General features: G+C 47.1%; 1 pseudogene; it reads right to left on the bottom strand.

Moving 5' to 3' along the window:
* Positions 1-4,288: 4,288 nt before the first annotated feature.
* On the bottom strand, positions 4,289-5,174 carry LOC100985969 (prohibitin 1-like; annotated as a pseudogene).
* Between the last annotated feature and the right edge of the window lie 219 nt (positions 5,175-5,393).

Below are 5,393 nucleotides of genomic sequence, written 5' to 3'. Positions count from 1 at the left end.
TAAAGTATGGGGCATGAGGTGGCATCATTAAAGATGAGGCATCAGCGTGGCAGCTCCCTCTCAAGTAGTGCAGGCAGAGAAGTTCTCTGGATTCTGCCTGCAAATACTTTGCAATTCTTGCTTGTTTCAAATTTTGTTGTTGTTGTTGTCGTTGTTTACTAGTTGAAAATAGGAACTTAAGAAAAATGTACTTTTCAGAAACTGATGTAAAGATATAAATCCCTCAATAAATCCACTATGGTTTCTTCTCCTCCTCCGAAGCCAGGGCCTCCAGGTGTTTCCCTCTCACCCTCTGTTCTCTGCTTGAGGCAGCTTCTCCTCCCTTCTCCTCTCCTGCAGGCAACTCCTAGGTCCTTCTAGAGCCTGAAGCAGCTCAGCCCAAAACAGGAGCTGGGGTCATTCAGGTTCACAGGCCTTGACCCTCACTTGAATGCAGGAGCTGGCAGGAGGTGAGTCAGATAAAAGGCTCAGCAGCTATTCCGAGATTAGATCAGCTGTCTTAGCTGCCTAGGTGTGTTCATGCGTGTGCATTGTATGTGTGTATGTGTGTCTGTGTCTGTTTATGTGTGCATGTGTGTGCATTGTATGTGTGTATGTGTGTCTGTGTCTGTTTATGTGTGCATATGTGTTTCCATGGATTTTCTGGCTGGAACTCATGACTATAATAGGAATTTCCCACACATCCTCCCTGTCCCTTCTCACCTCCTGACATCTCTTCTTTTCTGATCCTCTATAGTCAAACCCTCCTGGCCTACTCCTGGTCCTATCTAGTTGCCTTCAGGCTTTCTGTTCTGGTGCATCTTCTGGCAGGTATCATATTTCCCACCAGCTCAGAGCCAGTCATGCTTTAAAAGTTGGGCACAAATGTCATCTCCCGTTAGGTTAGCCATACCTTCTTGTACTAGGATTCTCCAGAGAAACAGAAGCAAGTGTGTGTGTGTGTGTGTGTGTGTGTGTGTGTGTGTGTGTGTGTGTAGTGGGGGAGAGAGAGAGAAAGAGATTATTAGAAATTGCCTGTCGCTAATATGTGACTGGCAAGCCCACAATCTGCAGTGTGGGCCACCCGGCTGGAGACCCAGGAGAGCTGATGGGGCAGGTGCAGTCTGCGGAGAATTTTTCTTTTTTGGAGAGGCCAATCTTTTAGATGTTTTCAAGACTTCCACTAATTAGATTCAAGCCCACCTCTGTTACAGGGGTAATCTGCTTTACTCGGCGTTCACCAATTTAAACGTCAATCTCATCCAAATCACCTTCCAGGTTGACACATCACATCACACCTCCCCAGGCTAAATTATTCCCCCCTCCTGTGTCCTGAACCCACAGTGAGAGGATTTCACTGTGTGAGATCAGATTGAATGAAGAAAATGTGGCCCATATACACCATGAAAATCTATGCAGCCGTGAAAGACAACAAAATGAAGTTCTTTCCAGCAACATGGATGGACCTGGAGGCCATTATCATAAGCAACCTAACACAGGAGTAGAAAACCACATGCTGCAGGTTCCCATTTACAAGTAGGAGCTAAACATTGAATACACATGAATGTAAAGATGGAGACACTGGAGATCACTAGACAGGGGAGGGAGGAGGGGAACGTGGGCTGAAGAACCACCTGTTGGGTACCATGCTTACTGGCTGAGTGATGGGATCACTAGGACCCCAAGCCTCAGCCTCCCACAATTGACCCATATAACAAACCTGCATGTGTACCCCTTACAATAAGAATTGAAATAAAAAATGAATAAATAATTAAAATGACATGAGGCCAAAAAAAAATAATTAAGTGGTAGGAGCAAGAGAGAGCTCTGCACTATGAACTCTATCCCTGCTCTAAAAATATACACTCTAGTCATTTAAAATAATTCTAAGGTGTATGATCATAATTTTATAAAAATTACATATGATTACACCAAAACCCTAACATTAAACACCGCGTGATAGAATTTCAGATGATTTCCACCTTGTTCTTTATACCCTTCTTTTTTGTCATATTTTCCAGTGATATTTTTTGTTTATTCTCCACAAGTCATTGCTTCCAGGCGTCCCCTTCTGCACCCACTCCCTCCTTTTCTACTGTCCACCTCAGCCCTTCCTCTGGCCTGGGACTGTGGCTTCCTTGGCACCGAAGGCACAAGAGCTGCATTCAGCATCAGGAGAGAAGAGGATGCAGAGAAGGTTGTGGAGATGGTCTCGACATAGCAGAGAAACCTAACAGCGCTCAGTCTCTATTGCAGATAGCTGCGTTTCTCCACTATGTTAGCTGCAACCAAGCCAAACTTGCCCCTTTCCTGATTGGTTTTTCTCTCACTCTTCCCAACTCCCACTTGAAAATTCACATTCTTCCACCTACCATTTATTTCTACTTCTTGTCTTCACAATATATTCTGATTTACTGTGCCCAGAAAACACTGGTCCCACGATGTCTTAAGTTACCATCTAAAGTGTAGTGAATGAATGAACAAGAAAGAAGCCCCTGCCCCAATCACTGCCTCTGATTTATTCACTCACAGGGTTAGTATAGCCTCAGCACCAACAATGGGCTGTGCTGCGGATGCTTCCCTGAGGAAAACAGACAAAATCCCTGCTCCAGTGGGGACAGCAGGTGAACGTAATGAGCAGGTGCATTGCCTCAGGCATAGGAAGGTGACAGATGATTCGGGGGCGGGGAACAAGGTTGTGGGGAGGAAGAGTGGGAGGGGAGCCCCCAGGTCCTCAGTAGCCTGAACAGGAAGTTCTCCCAAGAAGGTGACCTGTGAGTCCTGGCTTCAAGGAGGTGAGCATTCCCTCAGGAGGCAGAGCCGGCGAAATGGCCTAGAGTGGTCCAGGGAAAATCCAGAAGGTGCCTCCGTAAGATTTTCAAGACAACCTTAAAACAAAGGCTGGGTGCGGTGGCTCACAGCTGTAAATCCCAGCACTTTGGGAGGCCAAGGTCAGTGGATCACGAGGTCAGGAGATCAAGACCATCCTGGCCAACATGGTGAAACCCTGTCTTTACTAAAAGTACAAAACTTAGCTGGGCATGGTGAGGTGTTCCTGTAGTCACAGACACTCAGGTGGCTGAGGCAGGAAAATCACTTGAATCCAGGAGATAGAGGTTGCAGTAGGCCGAGATCACGCCACTGCACTCTGGCCTGGGGACAGAGCGAGACTCTGTCTCAAAAAAACAAAACAAAAGAAAACAAAAAACAAAACAAACAAAAAAGAAATACCGGAGAATGTATTTTGTAAGTAATTAGGACCAAAAAATCAATATTTATCACCGAGCAATTTAATCATGATTTAAGAAAATATTTCACATGAATTGAAAAAGTAGTATGTTTATTTCGTTTTTTTTTTGTTTTTTTTTTTTTTTTTTTTTTTGAGCTGAAAGGGCCAGGGGTCATTAATTAACAGCAGTTTATACACATTTGTTTCCTTCCCACGGTTGTTTCCTTCCCAGGGCAGGCCCAGAGCCCTTGAGAAGGGCAGTCTCTGAATGAGGGAGCCAGGAACGCAGGTTGGACACATCCTCGGCGGCACATCCAGCCCCAACAGTATACAATCCTTCAAGTTGGAATTCCGTTGGGTATTTGAGAGGGACCAAGGTTGGGGGTAGAGAGGGAGTCTTCAACAGGACTCACATCTCAGTCCAGGCCTCCTCACTATCCAAGTCCATACAAGTTTTAGGACCCTGAGGGGCAACAATCAGGCCTACCCACCTCAACAGGGGCAAATTCTTCCATCTGTGCCCAGTTCACACACACCCGCTTCCACTGGTCGCACAGTTCAGGAGAATCACCCTTATGGTAAGACACAGACCACGTCCTCACTGCCCCTCCCCGGCACCTCTCTTCAGCGGCACCTGTGCAGGAACTGCTGGGAAGATTGAGACCTGCCTTCTAAGTTCAGCCACATGTGCCCTCATCCACAAATCTTTCATCAGTGACAGGATGAAGGCCACACGTGGACCCAGGTGGACACCTGTGCTCCCCAGTCCATCACACGCTGCCCTGCCTGTGTGCTGCCAGCTGCTGGTTCCCAAGCCAAAGCTCCAGCAGACCCCGAATTGGGACCTAAAGCCAGTTTGCATAGGCACTTGGCAATTTTTGGTAGGGAGGTGGATAAAAAAGTAGATGGGTGTGAGAAGAATGAAAGAGTTTCATTTGATAGACTAATTAGAGATCTGAAGTGATTTTACTTTTCTTTCCTTCACTTTAAGCAAATCATGAAATTTCACAGTCATTTCTGGGGAGGGGGCAGAAGGAAGGCGGTGTTAAGAATCATCGGGTCTGTGGGCCGTCGGTCCATGGAAGTGAAGGCAGGGTGGGCCCTCACTGGGGCAGCTGGAGGAGCACGGACCGCCCCGCCGGCAGGTAGGTGATGTTCCGAGAGCCTGAGAGCTGGTGCGCCATGTCCTCTGCAGCTTCCAGCTTGCTCAGCTCCATCAAGCTGTCCCCTGAGGTGGCCAGTTCGTTGGCAATCAGCTCAGCTTCCTTGGAGTCGCCCTCAGTAGAGATGATGGCCACCTTTTTCTGCTGCTCAGCCTTTTCCACAATTCTGGCCCTCTCTGCTTCCTGCTGAGCCACCTGTTTGGCTTCCACCGCTTCTGTGAACAACTTCTCGAAGGCCAGATGTGTCCAGGACACAAAGATGAGCCCAAAGATGGCTGCTTGCTCTGTAAGGTCGTCGCTCACCTGCCTGGAAACCAGCTCTCTCTGGGTGATTAGTTCTCCAGCATCAAAACGAGCCACCACTGACTTGAGGATCTCAGTCATGATGGACGTCAGCACACGCTCATCATAGTCCTCTCCGATGATGGCGAAGATGCGAGGAAGCTGGCTAGAGACGGGCCGGAAGAGGATGCACAGTGTGATGTTGACATTCTGTAAATGTTTGCTACCAGTAATGACTGGCACAGTATGTGGTCGAGAACAGCAGTCAAAGATCACTGATTTCTGTACCCATGGGATGAGAAAGTGAGTCCTTTCCCTACCACAATGTCTGGTAATCCACGGAATCATTCAAAGATGACAGCTCTGTGCCCAGCATCCGTATTATATAAGCCTGACTTCACCATGCCTCCTGCAACAGCTAAGGCCAGGCCAAACTTGCCGATGGACTCAAACACTTTGGCAGCCATGTTTTCTTCTGCTGGATCCTCTCACACCTGTTTCCACTCTGACCTCCACAAGAATTCCCCCTATTTCATTCTTAAATAAACACATGTGTTTATTAATGGACATGTGTACCTGTTGGGCACTGAGCAACTTCTCAAACCTTGCAAGCAGATTGGACACAGCCATCCTCATTTCCTATTTCATACCGATTTTTGCAGTGGTTCTTGGTTTTTTATAACAACAACTGTTGAAATCACAGATTTTAAAAATACTATGTCATCTAAAGCAATGTTCCA

This window comes from Pan paniscus, chromosome 5, assembly GCF_029289425.2.
Source record: "Pan paniscus chromosome 5, NHGRI_mPanPan1-v2.0_pri, whole genome shotgun sequence".
In the NCBI taxonomy this organism is placed as follows: Eukaryota; Metazoa; Chordata; class Mammalia; order Primates; family Hominidae; genus Pan; species Pan paniscus.
The sequence above is the reverse complement of the archived record's forward strand: the minus strand, read 5'-3'. Positions and strand labels throughout refer to the sequence as shown.